Genomic DNA, 24,522 nt, shown 5'->3' with positions numbered 1-24,522 from the left:
AACATATTTTACATACCAACCACAGATTCCCCTCTCTGGCTCTCCCCTTCCCAGTCTCCCCACCCACCTACTCCCTGTCTCCTCCTCTGAAAATGTAAGGCCTTCCATGGGGAGTCAGCAAAGCCTGGTACATTCAGTTGAGGCAGGACCAAGCCCCCTGCATCAAGGGCGAGCAAGGTGTCCCACCATAGGTAATGGGCTCCAGAAAGCCAGTGCATGCACCAAGTTCCTCTTATCTCAGTCAGAATGAGGTGAGAGTTCCTCTTATCTCAGTCAGAATGGCTAAGGTCAAGCCAATTGTTTAGCCAATACAAGATGGTCAGTTCTGTAAACACAAACATACAACTAACATTATTTAGATGCAGCAGGTTGTATTTCTATATTCAGGAATATATATTATTAGGAATATCTATATATTACATGGGTATGTATAATAACAAAAAATGATACTATGAATTTAAAAGAGAGAAGGGAGGTACATGGAGGGATTTGGAGGGAGAAAATGGAGAGAAGAAATTATGTAATATATTATAATATAAATTTAAAAAATTAAATTTAAAAGAAAGAAAACAAATGACAACAAGTACTGGTGAGGATGTGGGGAAAGGTAAAGACTTATTCCCTATTGGTGGGAGTGAAAACTCATGTAGCCACTACAGAAGTCAGTATGGAGACTCCTCAAAGGAGCTAGTTACAGAACTATTATGTATCTCAGCTATACCACTCGGGGGGACATATACCCTAAGGTCTGGATATCTTACTCCAGAGAGACTGCTGTATTCACAATATCTAGGAAACTGAAACAATCTAGGTGCCAATCAACTGATGAACAAATAATCAAAACATGGTACATAAACACAATGGAATTTTATACATGTGTACAGAAAAATGAAATTTGCAGGTAAATGAATAAAGTTTGGAAAATTGTACTGAGTAAGGTAACCCAGATCCAAACAGACAAACATCACACAGTTTCTCTCATGAACAGATTCTAACTTTGATTCCAGAATTTGTCTGTTTAATTTGAAGCACCTGCAGAAGCCTGAAAACTACAAAGGGGCTATGGAGGAGGGAGTTAAAGGAGGGGGGATAGTAGAACACAGTGGGTATAAACTGGGGAAAGGGAGGAATGGGAGGAGAAGTTTTAAACTGAGGGAGGGGATGCTCGGGATGTCATTCTGGATGCTGTAAATGTGTCGCTCTGATTTGGTTGATAAATAAAATGCTGATTGACCAGTAGCCAGGCAGAAAGTATAGTATAGGCAGGACAAGCAGAGAGGAGAATTCTGAGAACAGGAAGGCTGAGTCAGGAGTCGCCAGCCAGACACAGAGGAAGCAAGATGTGAACACAGAACTAAGAAAAGGTACCAAGCCATGTGGCTAAACATAAATAAAAATTATGGGTTAATTTAAGTGTAAGAGCTAGTCAGTGGTAGGCCTGAGCTAATGGCCAAGCAGTTTTAATTAACATAAGCCTCTGTGTGTTTACTTGGGTCCAAGTGGCCATAGGGCTGTGGAAGCTGGGAAGGACCAGGACATCTTCAGCTACAAGGGGAGGAGAAAACAGAGAGATCTATAGGAGAGATAACTAACACCAAGGATGCTTGAAAAGCAATATAAAAACTTGCTATTTTATAAGCTAACTAAAAACATACATATCATCATAATAAAAAGAGTTTGAATAATGGTATTGTATACAGGGGAGAATGCTCCTCCCAGAAGCCAAAAGAGACAAATATGCTCTGGATATTGTTCTGTATAAATAAAACACTGATTGGCCTGTGGCCAGGCAGGAAGTAGATGGGACAAAGAGAGGAGAATTCTGGGAAGTGGAAGGCTGAGTGAAGGAGACACTGCCAGCAACTACCATGACAAGCAGCACGTGAAGATGCCAGTAAGCCACGAGCCACATGGCAAGGTATAGATTTATAGAAATGGGTTAATTTAAGATATAAGAACAGTTAGCAAGAAGCCTGCCACGGCCATACAGTTTGTAAATAATATAAGCGTCTGTGTATTTATTTTATAAGTGGGCTGTCAGACTGCCAGGGCTCAGCGGGACCCGGAGAGAAGCTCTCCAGCTACACAAATACTCCCAGAGTATTAACCAAAATTCAACAGTCTCATCCAATCATGAACCCTATGATCTACAATGATAACTGTGTGAGGAAACCATCCTATTGGTACAATAACAGCATGAATGTTATTGGAGTAACCCATTACTTTCTGCGTCACAGGTGAAATTCATGTTTGTTACTGTGAGCCTGGCCAAGAAGCCATGGCTAGGAAAGTCAAATGTTCCAGGGGGTGGGGGAAATCAACTGCTTTGTTTTGTTAAAAAGACACAGTATCAAACTCCCTTCTAACTACTTCTCTTTACACCCATCGATTAGTGCAGCTCTCATCCCTCTTCACAGAAGATTATTCTTCAGTGGATGGCAGTTGTTACAGAGACTCACAACTTGACAAAGTTTAGAGGATAAACGATTGGAGTGCATGGCTCTAACTGGAACATCTATATCATTACCACATGCCCCAAAGCTCAAGAAACATTACAGAAAGGGGGCCGAGGTGATGTAAGAAACAGAGACTGGAGAGGCCTGCTCCAAAGCAGGGTCTTCTGAACACGAGCCAGTCAATGCATTCATGAACTCACCACACCTGTTGTTACCTGACCAAGGTTGGGCGAGTCAGCATTTCATCATGGAAGACGGAAGGGTTTGTGAGGTTGCACCCCTACCTCAGGGACTGCTGATAGTTAATCACAGGTGAGATAAATGGTGTCATTTTTCCTTAGTGCTGTAGCCTCGGAAGAACTGATGGGGCTCCAGTAAATAACCTCAGATGCATGCTCACTCAGGAAACCTCATTTCAATTTAGTAGGTCACACACAGAGAAAGGCATGAGAGTAGGAGGGCATTTCAATAAGGGAGGGCTAGACAGGGCAAGAGAGGATGAGAGGGAATCAAATTCATTGTATACATGTATGCAATTGTCAAAGAATAAAAATAGAGATTTTTGAAGATGCGAGCTAGTGGAAATGAATAGAACTTAGAGTTATTACCTTTTGAGGGAACTGATGGCCATTTAAAAAAACATTAGCTCTCCTAAGAGTCAGCTGTTATAAAGTAAGGCTAGCCACACAATGTGCTTGGCCATCTACAGTGAGGCCAGTCCTCCCCATTTCTGTACCCTGTTGTCTGTCATATAGCCAGGGGATCCTCCCTAGACCATAATGCTGGTTAATTCCCAGTCTCCATAACAGCACCATAGTTCTTTTCTCCACAAAGTATCCCAGCCAGATATTTTGTTATAGACAACATTAAACGGACCAAGAGAGCAAATATCTATATATTGTCCTCTAAATGAATAGGGAGGTAGCTAATTCTGAACACTTAAAATTCTTCCTCAGGTCCACACATGTCCTTGAAGATGCTGTAGTTTTCCTCTCATTGTTTTTTGAATGAATGCTTTGCCATATCCTATAAAATCTTCACAAATGGGAGACTTGTGAATACCTACTAGAGGTCCAAAAAGATGACAGTGTAAACAAACCTGAAAACATCCAACAACAGGTCACCTCCAGGAAACCAGCTCTAAGTATCCACACCATGGATGCATTGATTGTGATTCCCACAATCTGGACTGTGGAGATTGGGTAGTCTAACTTTGTACTTTATAGTTTGAAATAATTCTGAGCAAAAGAAATGCAGTTTACCACACGGCAAATGTCTGACCTTTTGTGGCGATGTCATCTTCTCAACACGACTGCAGGAATGACAAGGGCAACGGAAGGGCAGCGAAGCCAATGAGTGCTATTTGCATCTTGTAAAAAAATGAAGGCAAATTGCAGGAGTGCTGAGCACGAAGCTGAAATTCAGATCCTTCATGGACAATAGATCTTCACCTCCTCACCAGGGGCTTTGGGTTGTTTCCTCAAGCAAAACGAACACGGAAGGAGGAGGCACTCACCGCCTGTCAACCTGGTTTTAGAGGCTTTGTTAGTGAGCAAAGAAGGAAGGGTAGGTGCTTCTGGTGTCTCCTGGCTGCAGGCAGGACAGGGAGGCAGGATGTTTCATGGCCTCTAGCCAGCAGAACTACAAACACAGCTTTAACCCTGACAACAGAGGACCTAGAAGTTGTTTATAAGCATGGAACGGACTCACAGAATCACTCATCTGTAGGCATGCTATTCACTGATTTATACTTAAAGTTTCTGAAACAATTAATTGATTATTGTTTACAATACCCTTCTGTGGTAAATCCTTGGTGTAGTTTAATAGTACAATGTCATCTTAACAACTTTTCTGTCTGCTTATTGTGTTCAGCGCTCTGCAAATATATCTGTCTATGAGAGCTTTTAAATATTTTCTTTTTATTTATTCTTTGAAAATTTTGTACATGTCTACAATGTATCTTGATCATATCTACCACTCAGTTACAACCTCCAATTCCCTTCCAGTCCCCTAGATAATATGTCCAAAGTTCATGCCCTTCTTTTGTTAGTTTATTTTTAATTCACAAATACAATTAGCGCTGCCCAGGTGCATAGAGGTGTGGGTTTATCCACTGGTGTGTGGGAAATCTACCACCTACCGGTAGCCACAATCCTAGTGAAAAGTGACCCTTCTTTCTCCAGCAGCCATCCACTGCCAACAGTTCTTCACTAGGAGTGCAGCATCAGAGCCTCCTGCCCAATCCATGTCTGAAATTTGATTAGCTTTTTGATTAAGTGTAACTCGGGAAGGCAACCATAGCTGCCATCAGTCCATGTGTCCAACAGCCAGGTCAAGTCCACAAATACTGTTGTGAATGGTATTTCACAGCACTCCTCGTCATCCTCAGGCTCTTAAATTCTTTCTGTCCCTTCTTCCATGATGTTCCCTGAGCACTGGGGGAAGAGAATAGATCTAGATGTCTCAGCTACTCCTGAGCCCTCACACTCATTTAATCCCATCAGTTTAAACAGCAATGCATTTCTGTATTGGCCCTTTCCCACTGCAATAAGAAGCTTCTCTGACTGAGGCTGGGAGTGACACAAACTTATGGATTCAAACAGGAATATTTCAAAGACAGTTTGACAACATGACCATTTAGAAAAACATCAATATATATGATCAATCCTAGGACCTATGGTTTCTCTAATCGGTTTTTAAGCAAGTTGGCATTAATAGGCATGAATTCCCTCCTATGCAGCAGACCTCAAATCCAATCAAAAAAGCGATTGGTTAACCTTATAAAGTCTTGCAACTATAGCAGTAGTAGGTCAGTATTATATTATGTACCATCCAGGACTTGGTATGACCACTGATGTCTTTTCACCCACAGAAGCCTACTTAACACTTTCCAGTATTATGAAAGCTAGCCAGCAAGGAGATTTTCCTGCTCAGCTCAAGACTGATTTCTGTGTCCTGCAAGCAGAGTGTGGTGTGTTCAGTAATAGAGTATTATGATCTGGTTATGGTGGGCAACCAAGAACAACAGGAACAGCCAGTATTGTTCTGAGTGTCACAGGGGCCACTTTGACCAAAAATGTGTAGGGAGAGACCCAGTGCTTAGCACTGAGATTTTTACTTAATAACCCATGTCATCTTAAAAGAGAATTGTTCATGAAAGTTGGATGCTTCTGTTCAAATTCCTTTAAAATGTTTTATTTTTAGTTAGCTTACAAACTACTGAGGCTTCAGAAGACTTCTTACATCCTTCATTTTGGTTACCCCCCACTTTAGCCCTCCTTTTCCCTGTTCCTGCTTGAGTCCCTTTGCTCTCAGTATTCTCTCTCCCATTGCTCTTTCATAGCACACATGTTCTGCTATCCCATCTTATACTATCATTTGGATTGCAAAAGAGTAGCTTCCCAAGTAGCTCCTTCATGTGTACTTCATTGTGTTTAAATCTCCCCCTAACCCTTCATCTCCTCATTTCCATCTCTCAATGACTAACTTGAACCCATCTACCTTTTGCCTCTGGGCTTTTACCTTTCTCCATTTCTATATATCTCTTCTTTACTTCTTACTTGGTGGCTTGCTATGTAGCTGGGTGGCTGACTCCTGCTGTCCTCCTCTTTTCCTTTTTCTTGCTCCTAGATCTTCTTTTCCTCTCCTCTTTATCTCTCTGCCTGCCAGCCATATTTCTGTCTCCTGCCTTGCTATTGGACATTCAGCTCTTTATTAGACCAATCAGGTGTTTTAGCTAGGCAAATAACACAGCTTCACAGAGTTAAACAAATGCAACGTAAAAGAATGCAACACATCTTTGCATCATGAAATAAATGTTACACAGCATAAACAAATGTAATACATCTTCCACTAATATTCCACAACACCTAGTACTGTTAGCTGTCAACCATCCCCAAAATGCAAGAGTGTTCGGCGAATCCACATTACCTGCAGGAAGTGCTAAAACTCCAAGTGGAGGTACAGGAACACCTTAGCCCTTCCTTATGCCACCTCCCAAAATGATGAAAGACTGAGAATTCAAGTGGAGATGCAGAGGCAATCTTCCCTTTGGGGTGATGATGGTCTTCTCAGAAGAATACTTGTTCGTAAGTAAAAGCAAACGTCCCTCCATCATCACTGCCTCTGCTGAAGCCAACAATTGTTCGTTTCCATACGCTTTGTGCCAGACCTATAGCATGCTTGCCGATATAGGTGTGTTCAGTTGAACTCAATCCATTTAAAGAAGGATTGCTATGCTCATTTGGCTTTCGCCTTTCATCAATTCACTAAAACATCTGCTAGCGTGCTTGTGATTTTTCAGGTGCAAAAGGTAGGCATGTTGAGAACTGATAGCAGCGTCTCCCTTCTTCCCAAGGCTTTGGGTCCTGGCCATGGGAGATGGTGGCAATAAGCCAGAAGTGGAAGCCAGAACATCACAGGGAGGAGAAGTCTCTGCATTATACTAATGTCTGACTAGTACAAATATAACTTACTCAAAGTTAGATGCTACTGATAAAGTTATAGATTAGTTACAGTTCAGTTCTGGAATATTCTTATAGGATCATCACAGACTAAAACATAAGAGTAAAAAGTTTAAAACATACCTCCAAGAAACCCCTGCATTTTAGTTCTTTGATTCAATTCAAATAGCCACATTCAAAAGTAAGAATTATACTTGACATGAATCAAGTGTTTCATTTTATCTCAAATTTATAACACAAACACTGACAAAATAGATGGAAAGGAACAGCATAGAGTGGCTCAATATGCAGTGATGAAGTTACGAGGCAAGAGCTCACTGTGGAGGCACCATGCCCAGGCCAATCCCAAGTCTGTAGCACCCACAGCACTATTAGAGTGAGTGCCTGAGTCCCACGTATCCCTTTCAAAGAAGTAGCTCTATAGCGTGCTTCTGACATCTATAAGGAAGGCTTTTTTTTTGTTTTATTTAGAAACACACATTTTGAAATATTTTTATATATGTGCATCTGTGTGTGTGTGTGTGTGTGTGTGTGTGTGTGCATAAGTTGTGTTGTGGGTACCAGGACACCATGTGCTTGCAGATTTCCTTAGATGCCAGATGACATCTTCACTCCTAGAAATGGAATAATTTCTAGCTGCCTGAGGTGGGTACTGGGTACCAAACCCAGGTCCTCTGTAAGAACAGTAAGTACTCTTAACCCTAAGCCATCTATCTCTCCAGCCCCAAGATGAAGGTTATCTTATAACAGTGGCCAATCTTATCACTACAGATACAAATCGCACATACGTACTGTGAATATTAGCTTTAGAAACGAAAGGCACCCACATATGCCCTACTTTTATCTTCTACGTGAGCAACGCTAATGTCCTCCACAGACCTGGTTATTAAAACAGCAGTGGCAACACGTGATGACGGCATCTCTGGTGCTCCCAGGCATTTGCATCGCATCCTGCTCATGCAGCTTCCTCTCTTCACTCTCCTTATTCCTTCCCTTTTCAGGTTTGTAGCTCACACTCACTCCATATAGTCTTGAACACTGCCATTGGCTGGTGCTGCAATCAAAGTTCAAAACTGAAACAAACAGTTGCAGTATAACTGAGCTTTTTTTCTACCATGTTTTACTTAAAACAAACAAACAAAAAACAAAACAATAGACTGGGGAAACAATGGACATACGTACCATCCGAGGCCCTGGGTGCCCAGAGGATTTAGCCATAGGTGTCAACCTTCTAGACTACTTCCCAAATCACTGGATCCTCCATGCTTCGCTGTAAAATGGATCTACAAACTCTTCTATGACTGTCATATAGGCTGTACAATCAAATGAGAGTATGTGTATGAAATAGTTTTATAAACTGTAAAGTGATGTAAACCCCTGAATTCACACTATACTCAAATATGGAACTCTTACCTGGAAGGGTGAAACGACAGCATGAGGTGATTAGTTTGAAGTGTAAAGATAAAAGCTATAAAATTGTTTGTAGGAACTAAATCAAAATTATGATAACATCAGCAATAAGAATGTTTAATGTGATCCTATTTACATTGCTGCTGAAGTACAAGGGTGTCTGGGTGGCATTTGAATTTTGAACCACTGTCAATATACTGTTGATTTAATATCTAAAGTTTGTTTGCCTAACAAATATCACAGATGCTAAGCTAATTTTGAGAAACCATAATACCACCTTCTTGTGACCCCCAATCTCTTCTCTATGCTTTAAATTTCATTTTCTATTCACTGTGCATGACGTTCAAGGTTACAAGGAAGGGAATAGAAAGGATGAGTCAATAATGAATATTCCTGCCAGAAAAACAAATACTGAATTGGATGATTGTTCATAAGTATCACACGTAAAAACAAGTGAGGTAATTTTTCTGCCCTACTTGGTATTTTAAAAGCCTTCAGTATTCTTTGGGTTTTCTTTGTTAACGTACACCAAGAAGCTGGAACCAAATTAAAAAGTTAAGTAAATAAAGAAGGGTTGTGAGAACGGGGCAATTTTACTTACAAGAAAAACAAAATAACTAGCAAGGCAAAAGGTCAAGGAAAGACAGAAGATTTAGAATCAGCTTATACTTCAAGCAGAGGACAAAGAATCACGCATTAATGATCTTACTAATAGGATTTATTGTTGTAAAAGAGAATGCACAAGGATATGTCAATTATCCAATTTTATTTGAGTGTGAAAAGGTCTCATTTTGAAGAACTAACTTGAGAATCATGGCTATGATAATATGCAATGCATCTCACTATATATATATATATATATATATATATATATATATATATATATGCCTGAGTCACCTCAATTCTGTGTGCCCCACCACTACCATAAGTGACAGTTAGAAACAAATATACTGGATGACATCCCTCAACACTCAAAAAAATATTGAAGTGTAAATAAAGTATATAAAATAAAGTTAGACTTCACAAAATAAACAAGTTTTATTTAATTGTTAAATCATTCTATACCTCATAGAAATATAAGCCTGATGGTATTATAAACAGTAACACCCAAAAGCATGATTGCCAGGAGACTGCTTAATGATATTTTATCAAGAATATCATGACTTCCATGTTTCTGCACAGTGGGTAATTTATTTTCATTTTGGACACCATGCAGGAAATGTTTATTCCTGCCAAAGAAGATGTAAAGTTCCCTTTCCCTCCTCGGTGCTGCTGAGGCTGCTGCTACCACAGAGAAGTGTTGCCAAGTAGAGCATAGATCCAGATGGAGGATTGGAATGGGAAACAAGTGTCACAGTATCACATGGCCACAGAAAGCGTTCGGTGAAATCTTGAAGAAAACCAAGTGTTCAAAAGGAACTCATTTGAGAAAGTCTCAGTATCTGTAGAACTCTGGTTAAAGATATAAGCATAAAGTAAAAAGTAACAACAAAATAACATTAAGTGGTAGATATTAAGTGAGGCCCACTTGGGAAAACTGAATTCCATGTCACCAAGCAAAAGAATTCAGTCCGCATGTGTTTTCTCAGCAGATGTGAGATTATTTCTAGTTTTTCAGAGAAATATGTCAGATATTTCTAAATGCTTTTAACACAGGAATACACACATATGTAGATAAGAAAATAGACAAGTAAATAAGTCATGTATTAAGAGAGTTTCCAAAAAATACTAGAAGAAGACAGGAATTAGCCAAGTGATCCAAGTAGTTTGGAGAGTTCAGTTTATGTTACAATTATGGGAAAGATTTCTCTAAGTGATTAAAGCTCAGAAAAGAAAAAAAACAAGCTACTATCATTTTTAGATGATGTAACTTTTATGGGTTTGTGACAAAATGAAATTATTTTCAATAAAAAATAAGCTGTAAAATAGAAGATCAAAAGGAAAATTCATAGGGTCATATCAACTCTTTGACAGGAACCAACAGTTTTTTATTAATCAAAAAAGTATAAGAGTGTTGGAAAGGATTCACTTTGCATGTGCAAAAAATTGATAGCATGAAACTAACAAGAAAACAATTAAATCTCTTTAAAAAATCTATACAGGTTTGCAAAAGAAAAAGAATAATTTTCCCAAGTAACAAGAATTAACTCCATTTATACAATATCCCTTCCCAGCTTTAAATAAACCCAATGATACACCAAACAGAAGCTTGACATGTTGTTTTTGTTTATTCAAATAGACAAGAAAGCACAAAAGCTACAAAATATTGAAAAAAGAATAACAAGAAGCTATGTAGCCTGTCAGATATTTAAATGGATTTCCTTGTTGTTGTGAAAATAAGGTCTGGATTAAATGCAAGAACAGACAAGCAAGTCAGCAGACCACAATAAAGTTCAGAAATCATACAAGTACATATCAGAATCTATAAATGATAAATCTGGCATTTCCAGTCACTGGGAAATGAATATTTTACTCAATAAATAGAATTAAGAAAATTAGTCATCATAGGAAAGTAATAATTGGATTTTGTATCAATCTATACATTAACAAATGACACAATACAATAAAATTTTAGTAATGCTGGAAAGAAAAATAAGAGAAAAAATTTATAATAGAAGCAATACAAGACACAACAGCCACACAGCACAATTCAGGTATCAGCTTGCAAACTGATAAATATTTTCATATTCTCCTATATTTGTGGTGGAGGCACAAAATAATTTTAAATATGCACACATTATAATCCAGTAATTTCGTTTTTAAGATTCTACTTTATGAATATTTAGAAAAAATAAGATTTAAGATTTTAATCCTAGAAACAAAAATCTGCAAGGAGCAACTAAATCATAATACAGTTTAAGAATGGAGCAACGTACAACCATTAAAAAGAATCAAGAAGTTAACTCCAAATATGTCCTCAATATACTGCTGAAAGCCAAATGTAAGGGCTAGAGAGATGATTCATCAGTTACGAGCACGGGATGCTCTTCTGTAGGACCAGGGTTCAATTCCCAGAAACAAAATGGCATCACACAACCATCTGTAAGTTCAGTTGCAGAGTACACACCACACGCAACCAAACATCCATATACATAAAACAAATAAAATTAAAAACAAAATCTAAGAGAAATCTTTCCCCTATTATCCAGCCTGCTCCTATGGGTAATATTGGTTGGTTACTACAGGGAGACGGACAAGATTGATTGATATGGCCCTCACCAACCACTGATGCTTCTACAGTTAGAGCTGTGTTTGCCTCCAGAAATAAACACCATTTAGGAAAAAAGCTTGGTTGCAATTCCAATGGATGATGGCCATGAAAGACGGACAGATTGTAGAACTGAAAACCAGCATTGGGATATTAACCCCTTCCCTTTCTGAGTGAAAACAAAGTGCCTTCTACATCCTTGACAGGTTCTACCCTTCCCTGCAAGGCTGACTTCTGACAGTTTAGCAAGAATTCTCAAATCTACACATAAGTTTTGAATGAAAACGAGGGTGGAGAGAATAAAAACAAAAGGAATAAAAATAACTGCTTACACAACAAGAAAAGATACTTAAAATATAAGACTCTCAAGATGATTCAGGTAGATAGTTCATCTAAGAAATATGGATAGATTATAGAAAATGTATTACCAGTTTTATGAAACTAAATAAAATTAATGCAAAACTTCATTGTGTGAAATTCCTAAATAATTAACAAAAATATTATTTAAAACAAAACAACAATAACAAAATCATCTTAACATATGACTTCAATAACCGAAGCTAAAGGGAAGATAAACACATTGACAGAAGTAGAAAATTTTTCCCAGAACATACCATAAATACATAGTTAAAAATGGAGAAAGAAGCAGGGAGAGGAAATGTGTCCCAAGGTTAACACCCATGTAGTACTGTCCTGAGAAGACAGGGGCACGGCACAAAGAATAAAAGTATCTCTGAAAAGACCCCAGAAAGAGTTTATAATTATCAGGCAATTCTCCAGTGACCACAATAAAGAGTGGAAAGAAAATAATAGTAAATAATATTTTAGAGATTAAAATGTTGATATTATAAGTGCTTTAAATTTTCCAAACAGGGTATGAGAGAAAAGCTCAATGACATAGGCTTTATACCTTCTATGTAACTTCTAGATTGTAGCTAGTCAGAGTGAAAAAAAAAACAACAGTATTTAGCTATATATGAAGTCTTCATATGAATAAACTGGATTAAATTTGTTATTAAAATGAGGCTTTTTTTAACTCTCACAATGTACAATATCACAAATTTTATTAGAGATGCACAAGATTGCAACGAAGATAAAAATAAAATGGAACTTCATTAGAGGAAAATATACTCATTATGTCTTGCAAGCACCCTCAGAGCAGGTGTATACCACAGCATCCTGGAATAAACCATCACTGAGAACAATGTGTGGTAGAATTATGTCTATGCATCTGTATAGCGTGGCTGCCTGAAATTTCTATTGTTGAGATTGTTTCTGGTTTAGGAGAGTGCAAACACAATCTAGAAAATAATGCCCTGGGTATGATGAGTGAGTGATGAAGGGTGATCAGCCCATAATTAATCCAACACCAAGAATAAACATTAAAACTTAGTGAAGGGGAGCACCCAAGACAGTATTTATAGTCTTTCTTGCCTCAGCCCTAGTGCAGGGTAAAGACAGCTTAGAGTTGGGATGGAAAAGCCCTAGAAAGTCTTCCTAGGCTTAGATGAGGACAGAGTTTTATTTCCCTGTTGTAGAATATGATTTTAACATGGCAAAGATATTTTACATTTGTTTATGCTGCAGAATATTGTTTCACCCATGTAAAGGTATGTTACTTTTGCTTATGTTGCATTTGTTTAATTATGAGAGGCTGTTTTACCTCGCCTAAGGCACCTGATTGGTCTAATAAAAAGCTGAATGGCCAATAGCTAGGCAGAAGAGGGATAGGTGGGGCTGGCTGACAGAGAGAACAAATAGGGGGAGAAATCTAGGCTCAAGAAGGAAGAACAAAAGGAGGGGAGAAAGGGAGATGCTCAGGGCAAGAAGCAGACACAAAAAAGAGAGATATAGAGAAGCAGTGAAAGTAAGATCTCGAGAAGTAAGAAAGGTAAAAAGGCCCGAGGCAAAAGGTAGATGAAGAGAAACAGGTTAATTTAAGTTAAAAGAGTTAGCCAGAAATGTGCCTAAGCTAGGCTAAGCATTCAAAACTGGTAAGTGTCTGTGTCATGATTTGGGAGCTGGATGGTGGCCCAAAAGAAAAAGCCTAGTACATTTTCTTCTTTAATAAATACAGTAGAATGTCCATAGATCTGGCTATGGCAGGTAACAGTAAGGAACACACGGTGCTATTTGGATTATTTCCCTGAACCAATGGATTGCTAGATAAGGGCTTTATTCCATAAAAGAAAATTGAGTTCAGATTCTCACTTTGATAACTTAAAAATATACCAGTAAGTTCTTTGATGTTCCTTCCATCACAAAATAGGAGTCCAAGTTCCTCCACCTTGAGTACATAACAATTCTTTCAACGAACAAGAACAACCATGATGCTGCCTGGATTTAGGTCAGATAAAAGATCAAAGAAAACATGCCCAGCTCTCTCTATCTCGGGACACATATGGCTTGGAACTCTGAGTTACCATGTAAGAACTTCAAAGACGCTAAGGCCATTGGAGTTCTGAATCTTCCAAGTTCAGGAGCAATGAACTAATGAGCATGAAATCAAGTGACTCAAAAGTCACCATGTGACCACAGCACATGTGAGGCCTTCTCAGCTGAACACAGCTAATCAGAGATCTGTGAGAGATGCTAAGAAAATATGTGTTGGTTTTAAGAGCCACCATACTATTTAGAGATAGTTTGTTATGTGTCGATTAATAATCAGAATACTCACGTATTAGTTACATTCCTCATTCCCACTACAACTTAAAGGAGAAGGAGTTCATTTTGGGCCAGAGTTTGAAGGTGCATTCTACTGTCAGGGGAACCGAAGGTGGCAAGGATTAGTTGTGGCAACAAGCGCTGGGGCAGCAGGTTGGTCCTGTCCTTTCAGTCAGTCCTGGACCCTATCCACAACATGCAAGGTCAATCATTTCATCTCAACTAAAACTTTCTAAAATATCCTCACAGTCATGTCCACTGGTTAGTGTCTAGGAGTTCCTAAATCCTGTCAAGTTGGGTTCATAAGGTTAAGGGTGCTTGTTAACAAACCTGAGTTCCATACCTCCAACCTGCCATGTGAATTCTGAAAGAAAATAAATAAACGCATTTTTAAAATCCTCTCAGATTAATAATCACAGTTGGTATTTAGAAGTAAATTACTAATAAAGTCACATAAATAATTACATGGTATACAAAGCTAACAATAGAAATCATTGTATTTGTTATTGAATCATCTTAAAATTTACCAGACTATATTGTACCCCAAATTAATTCAGAAATAAATATCAGTAATTTATAAATATGTAAACATACAGTGGAAGTGTCTCTTAGAACATTTTTCTGGTAATTACATGCAATACAATATTTGGAGATTTCTGGTGGTTAAAAGGAACTTTTGGCTGTGTGCCTTAGGGCTGGATTCAGGTCTGATTTGACACTGTTAGCTTTAGGACACTAAGCACCTCACTGGACTGTGCTAGTTCTTTTTTTTTTTTTTTTTTTGTTTTTTCGAGACAGGGTTTCTCTGTGTAGCTTTGCGCCTTTCCTGGAACTCACTTGGTAGCCCAGGCTGGCCTCGAACTCACAAAGATCCGCCTGCCTCTGCCTCCCGAGTGCTGGGATTAAAGGCGTGCGCCACCACCGCCCGGCTCTGTGCTAGTTCTATTGACTGCAATGTGAGACAAATAATCAAATCACCTCCCTAATGGCAAATTTCAAAGAACAGAAGTAATAGAAAAATGAAATGTCCTACTAAGTTACATTTCCCATACAGTCATCATGCCAGAGAAAAGCTTTACTTTAAAACATGCAGGGAATCAGAGTAAGCTTCCTTATAGGCTTCAAAAACTAAGCCAAAGTTTAAGTTAATTAAAATTCATTAGTATGCACTCACATCATCTCTCACAACATTTTAGAAATATTTTAATCCTTATCTCATATTAGTATCAGCAATATGCTCAAAATGTTAGAATCCTTGATTTGTGATTTCAGTTTCTTAAAAATAGACTATTTTTAAAAACAAGTTTAGATTCACAGAAAAACAGATGATAGTATAAAAGTTTGGATGTGTCTTGTAACGAGTGGTCCAATTTTTAATATCACATGTTACAATCAATGAACCAAAATAGACACATTGCTAATGACTAAAGTTCTTAATTTGCTCACATTTCCTAGTTTTTTTCCTAACATGTGATTTTATATTTCCTTCTAAGTTATTTCTAAGGTACCATATTACATCTGGTTGTTGGATCCATCCCTTTCACTCATGTTTCTTGTGACAGGCTCTTGGACTTGGTTTTTACTTGATGACTTAGATGGCTTTGAGGTGTGCTGGCCAGGTATTTTATGAGCTGTTTCTATAACAAAATTCATTTTGTGTTTTGGAGCCCAACGTGGTGGCAAGAGTTTCCACCTAAAACCTGAGTAAAAAGATTCTAAAATGGAGCTAAAAACAGTTCCTAGTTGTCTCTCTCAAGCTAGGGCAGCCTGCCTGTTTGAGCTACTATCATGGCTTCCTGGCGTGCATGCTCAACCTGCAGTATGGCAGGAATGAGGCCTCTGCAAGTGGCACATTAAGCTGTGTGGTGGATTTAGCCTTTGCTAGTACAAAACAAAAAGAGGTTTCTGGGCTAAACACTGCTTTGATAGAAGCATAGACCCACTATTTCTGAGAGTTGATGGCTCCCAGAACTGGAGGAAAATGTACTACCGCCATGTTGGGAAGCTGAAGTGGGCAGAGCCAGCAGCCACAGTGCCAGCACTGTTTCAGGCTTAGAAAGTTGCAGTTTAAAGCAATAGGCTCAAGGAAATATAAAACATAAGCCACATAAAGATGGCTACCACACAGAGAATCTGGATTATGTTCTCTTTGATATTTGTAACTGAAGAAAAACATTTGATTGCAAAAGCTGTTGAGTTATGCCAAAATGTATATTTTAAAGGTACCTTGACTTCAAAATTTGGATATAAGGATATGTTGCTTTGGAAAGGAGGTTCTGCTTTTGTTTCCAAAGAAAGCCAGAGGCTATGGATTTGTTCCAGATTAAGATACATCAGGTTTGACCAGCCAAGACCCCCTGAAAGGTCTCCGATGACACCATGGCCCAGATGATCCAACATCCAGAACTGTTTCAAGGCAACTGGCTCAGATGATACAGTCTCACGGACTACTCCATAATCCTAAAATTTTCTTTGTGTCCCCATAAGATACAGCGCCCCCCTCCAGCTGGAAGTAGTAAGAGATGCTACGCCCAAATTCCCAAATATACCAAGCTGGCTTTGGAGATGTGTAAAAGTTAAAACCTTCCTTTTTAAAAAAAGAAAAGGGGAAGTGCTGTGGGATGGTCTGTATGTCAAATGCTCTGATTGGTCAATAAATAAAACACTGATTGGCCAGTGGCCAGGTAGGAAGTATAGGTGGGACTAACAGAGAGGAGAAAGGAGGGAACAAACAGGAAGACAGAGGGAGACACTGCCAGCCAGCTGCCATGACAAGAAGCATGTGAAGACGCCGGTAAGCCACGAGCCACGTGGCAAGGTATAGATTTATGGAAATGGATTAATTTAAGATATAAGAACAGTTATCAAGAAGCCTGCCATGGCCATACAGTTTGTAAGCAATATAAGTCTCTGTGTTTACTTGATCGGGTCTGAGCGGCTGTGGGACTGGCGGGTAATAGAGATTTGTCCTGACTGTGGGCAAGGCAGGACAGCTCTAGCTACAGTGTTTTCTTCATGATTGTCCTGAACTTGGTGGGTTTGGGTGTAGAGATATCACAGAGGTACTGCTCTTATCACAGCATGTCAAGATGTATACTAACAATATGATCTATAACTGTCGATGTAATTCTGATAACTGTACTAAGATAACTGTCACAAAGCATGCTCACTCTAAAGTATGCTTTCGATTTCTTGTACTGTATTCTTTGGAAAGAAGTTATTATGAGTAGCTCACACTTCAGTGAGAGTTTATGATTTTATTCCTTTAAGAAAGGATTATCTACATAAACTATTCACAATTCTGTATTAGCATAGACATATCCCTTCTAATTGATTAACTGATTGACTTAATAATTTGTCATGGCAATGCTCTTAAGTCACTGTTATCTAATACTGTGTTATATTATTTCTCAAATGAATCTAGCTATTCCAGTTGGTTCCTGTATGGTTTCATCCAAACACATCAGTATGTACATGGCATTATAGTATTCTTTAGTCTCATCTTCGGTATTTCCTGCCAAATTCTAGAATTAATCATTTCACTAAGGATTACTAATTATCATGAAGTTGTGTTTTTATGAAAACATGTAATATATTTAAGCATCCTGGCTGTACAACCTAACACAGAATAAAACAAACATTGAAATTTCTTACAATTTATTATATGCAGAAGGAAAACTGATAATGATCTGGTAATAATATACTGGAAAGCCAAAGAAACTGACATCATGGAAATTAAATGATACCTGAAGATTTTATTACAAAGGCTTTTTTGGCACCTGTTGTTATGGCTTAAATATATGTCCCCAACAGACTCATGCTTTGAAAGACGATGCCATCACTGGTCTCATTCTTTTAGGAGACTATAGATCCTTTAGGAGTTGAGAACTAGCTGATGGAAGGAGGTGTCTTAGGGGAGGCCTTTGAAAGTTACTCTCCACATTGTGGCTTTATCCTTCCACTCTGCTTTCTAGTCTACTGTGACATGAATAGCTTTGGCCACACTCCTCAACACTATGACCTGAACCACTCCGTCATGCCTTCCCAGCCATGATGAGAGGAAATACATCTCTCCCTCCTCAGTTTGTTTCTGTCCAGTGTTTTAATGCCCAGTGTCCAGTGACACACAGTTGGACTACTACCGTAAATAAACTTGACCATGTGGTTCTTGGGCTCTGAAGATGAGTTTTCAGGAGGAATTTGGATGAGTCTAGTAATGAAGCGGGTCAAGCTATTCCAGCAGACAGCCTACATGCTGTCTGCTCTCTATTCACAATTGACTTTATAGGCAAGCAGAATTAGAGGGCTATGGGAGCTGCTTCTATGGGTTTTGAGAAAATCCAGGAAGGTCAGGCAGTCTGCAATAGAGATGGATTCCCTATGAGGAGACCCCGACAAGGATATGGGTGAAGCTCCATGGATGCAGATTAAGTGCATTGAAGACCCCAAGATTTTGATGATACCAGAAACATAGAAAATCTACAAAAGAAAGTGCAGGCCCCAAATGCAACTTCAGGGGAGAGAGGCTCCACATGCTGCAGACGATAACAATGGAAGGATGGAGCATCCTAGAAAGGTGGAGCATCCTGGAAGGGTGGAGCATCCTAAGCCATTAGAGCCTACAGGACACCAAATGCTGTGGACCCTGACTGTGGAGATACAGAACTTAGTGCTTGCCCTGCTGGGTTTGGGTACCGTTTGAGTCAAATCTTCCCTTGCTGTCTTTCTGCTCTTCTGTTTGGGGATGGGAGTATTTATCCTGGGCTACTTTATAATAAAAGAATATAATTTTACTTTTGAGTTAGTACAGGCTTATGGGTAAGAGTTGTCTTGTGTTTCAGAAAAGACTGAATTGTAGCAGGAATCTTCAAAGTTCTTATTAATAAAATCAAACCCAAGGCCAGTTATTGGGGTCAATGCTGGTAGATCAGAGAGACAGAACAAGCCACAGCTATCTCACCTCGCCAGTTCCTCAGCTGGTCCTGTTTCCTCAGACTGGAAGCTTCTGAGTCCTCATCCCAATGGCTCTCAGCTGAACTGTGTTAGAAGCCTGAATGCTTAACCAGCCAAAATCTTCTAGTTTCTGGTCCTCACGCCTTATATATCTTTTTGCTTTCTACCACCACTCCCTGGGATTAAAGGCTGGCTTTCTGGGATTAAAGGCGTGTCACCATGCTTGGCTATTTCCAATGTGGCCTTGAACTCACAGAGATCCAGAGGGATTTCTATCACTGGAATGCTAGGATTAAAGGTGTGAGTGCCACCATTTTCTAGCCTTTGTATCTAGTGGCTGTCTGTTCTCTGACCCCAGATAAATTTATTAGAGTACACAATATTTTGGGGAACACAATACCACCACACTGAATGCTGGAATTTTGAAATGTACTGGGAATGTTAGGACTTCAGGGACTCAATGTTAAATAAAAGCTGAATCTGTCAGGAACTTTGTGACACAGATGAGAAAAATAAGTAATATCACTTTAGCTGGTGGTAACAGGTCCTTGACTCCAAGTAATCTTCAAAATTCAAAAAAATCAAATACAATGTTGCCAATGAAATGTCCAAAAAATAAAAAAATAAAAAAGGAAAGAAATGAAGAAAGTACCAGACTGGTTCCTGACCACAGCCCTGCTCACTGCTTCCTTACCAGCCACGAAGTGAACAACCTCCACCACACACATACTTCCTGTGCCAATAACTGAGTCACTCTACCATGCCACACTTGACACCCCTGAGAACTATGAGCCACACTGAGTCATGGCTTTCATAAATGCTTTTAGTGGAGTACTGTAATCAAAATGACACAAAGGGAACTAATACACCAGTAATCGTTAGAGAAGAGGTAAAGGGCAAATAGACCTCTATGTGTCTGTCCCCCTAATTGGTCTAAATTCCCTCTTATAATACAGACATCAGTTGGACTGGATGGAAGGGCTCAGTGTGCAGGCCATCAACCTCATTTATCTCTTCTTGAAAGGGGCTTTCCCCAAATACAGCCACACACTGATGAACAATTTGAAAAAGTTATACACTAGAACTATAGCTTTGCTATTTTGATTTACAAGGAACACAATTAAGTCCTTGGTGCAGTCCGAACTCATCATTTTATAAAAGAGAGAATCCAAAGCCTTGAGGATATAATTCATCAAGGATAATAAAAACTTGAGATTAGAAGCTAACTCCTTCCCAAGGCTTGGGTTCCTCCACCATCATCCTGGCTCAAGAAGAAGCCATTGTATTATTAAAATATATAAAGGTGATTATAGCGCAGGGCGTGAAAATTTCCTTATAGTAATGTTAATATTGTGTCACCTAAAAAAATTGCTAAAATTGATTGTTAGGTCCAACAAATGAAGTTTACACAAAATTCAAGGTATTATCTCTTTTTAGTAATTAAAATTTTGCAGCAGGGCTATAAAGGTGGTATCATGGTATGCTTTCTATTGCTGTGATAACACCATGGCCAAAAGCATTTTGGAGAGGGAAGAAATTATTTGGCTTATACTTCCCAATTACAGTTGGTCACTGAGGGAAGTCAGGGCAGGAATTCGAGGCAAGAACTGATGGAGAAACTGTGGATAGATACTGGTCACTGACTCGCTCCTCGTGGCTTGTTTTCTCATATAACCTAAGACCACCTATCCAGGGGTGGTACCACCATAGTGGGCAGGGCCCTTATCTGACAGAGAAGTATTCTCAATTAGGGTTCCATTATCTCAGACTACCTCAGCTGGGTCAAGTTGAGATACAGCACAACAACAAGAACACTAACCAGCATAGACAACTCTGTAGTTAAGAACACTTATTGCTGTTGCACAAGACCTAGGTTCAGTTTCAAGCAACAATAGGGCATGTCACAACCATCTGTAACTCCATTTCTGGGGGATCCCACACCTTCTTCTGGCCTCTGCTTGCACACAGTACACATACATACATGCAGGCTAAGAAATGAAGCATTAAAAAGCTTTTAGGCGGGGCAATGTTGGCACACACCTTTAAATCCAGCAATTTGGAAGCAGAGGCAGGCAGATCTCTGCTCCACAGAGCAAGTTCCAGGACAGCTAAGGCTATATAGAGAAACCCTGTCTTAAAAAAACAAACCCACAAAAAAGCTTTCATATTTATTTTGTTTTATATTGAAAACCTGTACTTTCAAAATTCCAATGTCTTCTTTTTAAGACTTACTATCATGAATGTATGTATACTATTCTCACGATTTAATAAATATATGTGTATGTACATAAATATTTGTATTAAATTTACATAAGTAGTATCATGCTCTACTTCATCTTTCTTCTACATACTTTGATTGATATACAGTTATGCCGGTAGAGGTTGACTTTCATTTATTTTAATTGGATGATTGTATTATATTTTATAAAGATAAAAAAGTTTGTTTCCATGGGTATACATTTTTCCACGTTTTTATTATAGCTTATATACTTCCTTGGGGATATTTTGGAAAATATTTCTGTGTTATAAACATGGAAATAAAATTACCCTTTGAATGCTATGTGTATCTTACATTTTCCTGGACTGTCAAATTACTATCTCAACATATCAGTATTATCTACCCATGAGCAGTATTTCTGAGTTTCTAGAAAATTATATTTTGCCAAGACTTGTATTACCTGACTATTTTTGTCCAGTTGATATGTGTGAAATGATATTTCAATTCGGTTTAATTTGCACTTCCTAATTAGTGGTTAGCTTGAATAGCTAGCTAGCTTTGCAGTCTACTGGGCATTAAGCTCTCTTCTGATAAGTTCTCATCAGTGTCCTTTGACGACTTTTTTCTTGCACAGTTTGTGAGAACTTTTACTTGTATTAACATTTTATTCTTTATACATTACCACCTTTTGTTGGTTATAAGAGTTACATGTTTCAAATGGTTATTGTATTTATTTAAGATATGACACATGATTTATTACATATGGTAAAATAGCTATTATAGTCGAGAAAATTGGCATACCCATTATCTCAGTTATACATTTTGTAAAAAAAAAAAAAAAGATCTAAAATCAACTCTCATTAAATTTTCAATATGTAATAGAATATTATTAATTGTAATACAATTCTCAAAAATAGACCTGATTTACTTATTCTATATACTTATTCATCTTACATAACTATAACATTGTACCTTTTGACTTCACCTTACATCTCTTTTCTCTCCTCCCTTATCACTGGAGTTTAAAATGCTTTTGAATCTGTTTCACATTTTTAGATTCCACAGGTGAGGAATATAAATAATTTTCTGTCCCAGATTTATTTCACATAGAATAAGGTCTACCACTTTAATCCATATTGTCTCAAATGGCAGGCCCACCTTCTTTATAACATCAGTCCATAACATATGTCTTGATTTGTGAACTTGCCTTTCTATTCACAACATCTGTGTTTGTTTACATGATTATCTAATATGAATACCACGGCAGTAAGTATGGGAGAAAGAATATCTCTGTGTTGATTTAGTTTGGATGAGCCTAGAAAGGCAACTACAGGATTATAACAAAGTTCCATTTTTAAGTTTGTGAGGAACTTCCACATACACTTTTGTGATGACTGTAATAATAATGTATAAGAATTCACTCTTCACAGTTTCACCAACACCTATTATCTCCTACTTTTTTATTAATTGCTATTATAATAGGCATGATGTGGAATATCATAATGATTTGATTATATTTCCTTAAGAATTAGATATGTTGGATTGCTTTTCACATATCTGTTGGTGATTTTAATTAATTTTTGTAAAATACATTTTAAGTAAAATATAATTATACCACTTAGCCCCTTCCTTTTCTTACCTCCAGCCCCCTATGTCCCCTACTCTCAAATAGACAGTCTCTTTTTGTTAATTATGATTGTTAAATACAAACATACACACACACACACACACACATACACAGCTATATACACAAATGAATAAATACAACTTGCTGAGTCTGATTTTGTTGTCTGGAAAATCAACCAGCGGGCTACACCTGGGAAAGGCAAATTCTCCATTTCCCAGTAGTCATTAGTGCCCAAAGTTCTTTGTATAGGGGTAGAACCCTTTACGATTTTCCCATTTCTGCATTATATGTCTGCTCGGCCCCAATCCACCTAAGCCATATCCAACCTTCAGGCCAAATTAGCTCTGTCCATATCAAATGCAGAATGAGCAAAAGAAGTTCACATACCTAAACAACATCACAAAAATACAAAGAATATGAAAGATCAAGGCAATGTCTCCCCATCTCCCAAATATCTCAGTCTTAGAAATGCATGCCAAAATGAATTATCTAGATGAACTCAGAACTCATAATTTAAAAGAAAAAAAAATCACACACTTCATCAAAAAATTCTAGGAGCTTAAATAAGACACACAAAAATAGCTCAATGAAGTAAATGAGAATCTACTCAAAGATAATAAATATATTAGTGATTCCCAAGACAAGAAAGTACATATAAGATTGATAGAAATGATGAAGAGAGTCCAAGACTTGAAAACATTATTCAACAACAACAAAAAAAATTAGAAAGATTGAAGAGAACTGTAGCTAAAATGAAGATAGGATGAATACCTCAATAACCTAATGAGAAAAATCATGGGAACACCTTATAAGTAAAATAAATCAAACAGAAAATAGACTATTAGGGTCCAAAAATAAGGTAGAGGATCTAATAGAAATAAGTAAAGAACATGAAAAATTACACACACACACACACACACACACACACACACACACACGGAAAATATAAGAAATGTGCAACACCATAAAAAGACCAAACTTTTACATTATAGGAATAGATAAGGGAGAAGAATCCCACGTCAGTGGCACAGACCAGGTCTTCAACAAGATCATAGAAGAAAATGTCAACAAACTAAGGAACGACATACCCATACAGATACAACAAGCACACAAACACCAGGTAGTCAGGCCAGGAAAGAAACTCCCCACAGCATGTCATAGTTAAAATATTAAGTATGCAGAAAAACAACAACAAAAATAGTATCGAAAGCTAGAGGAGGGGGAAAGGTCTCATATAAAGGAAAACCCATGAGAAAAAAAAAAAAAACCTGACTTCTCAATAGAAACTTTAAAAGACCAAAGATTCTGAAGCAATCCATTCCAAATTCTATAGACCATGATGGTCAACCTAGACTAATGCAGCTCTCAAAACTACCAGCCATAGTTGAAGGAGAAAGAAAAACTGTCCAGGATATAAACAACCCAAAACTAGTAAACTCACCAGGCCAAACCTAAAGAAAACAAGGGAGAATTTTTGGAGCTGATAATCAGAATGAACAAAGCCATAAGACTACAGAATGAAA

General features: G+C 38.1%; 1 long non-coding RNA gene across 2 annotated transcripts; it reads right to left on the bottom strand.

Annotated features, from left to right (window-relative positions):
• Positions 1 to 331: 331 nt before the first annotated feature.
• On the bottom strand, positions 332 to 9,119 carry LOC107402022 (uncharacterized). 2 transcript variants are annotated; one of them, XR_013043815.1, is made up of 3 exons: positions 8,102 to 9,119; positions 7,799 to 7,992; positions 332 to 4,891 (listed from the first exon to the last, which is right to left on the bottom strand). It is a non-coding gene; the product is annotated as an uncharacterized LOC107402022 (long non-coding RNA). The 2 variants fall into 2 exon arrangements; XR_006062617.2 differs by having other exon boundaries at positions 7,799 to 7,973.
• Between the last annotated feature and the right edge of the window lie 15,403 nt (positions 9,120 to 24,522).

This window comes from Peromyscus maniculatus, chromosome 12, assembly GCF_049852395.1.
Source record: "Peromyscus maniculatus bairdii isolate BWxNUB_F1_BW_parent chromosome 12, HU_Pman_BW_mat_3.1, whole genome shotgun sequence".
NCBI lineage: Eukaryota > Metazoa > Chordata > Mammalia > Rodentia > Cricetidae > Peromyscus > Peromyscus maniculatus.
Note: the sequence above shows the minus strand (reverse complement) of the source record. Positions and strands in the feature narration are given on the sequence as shown.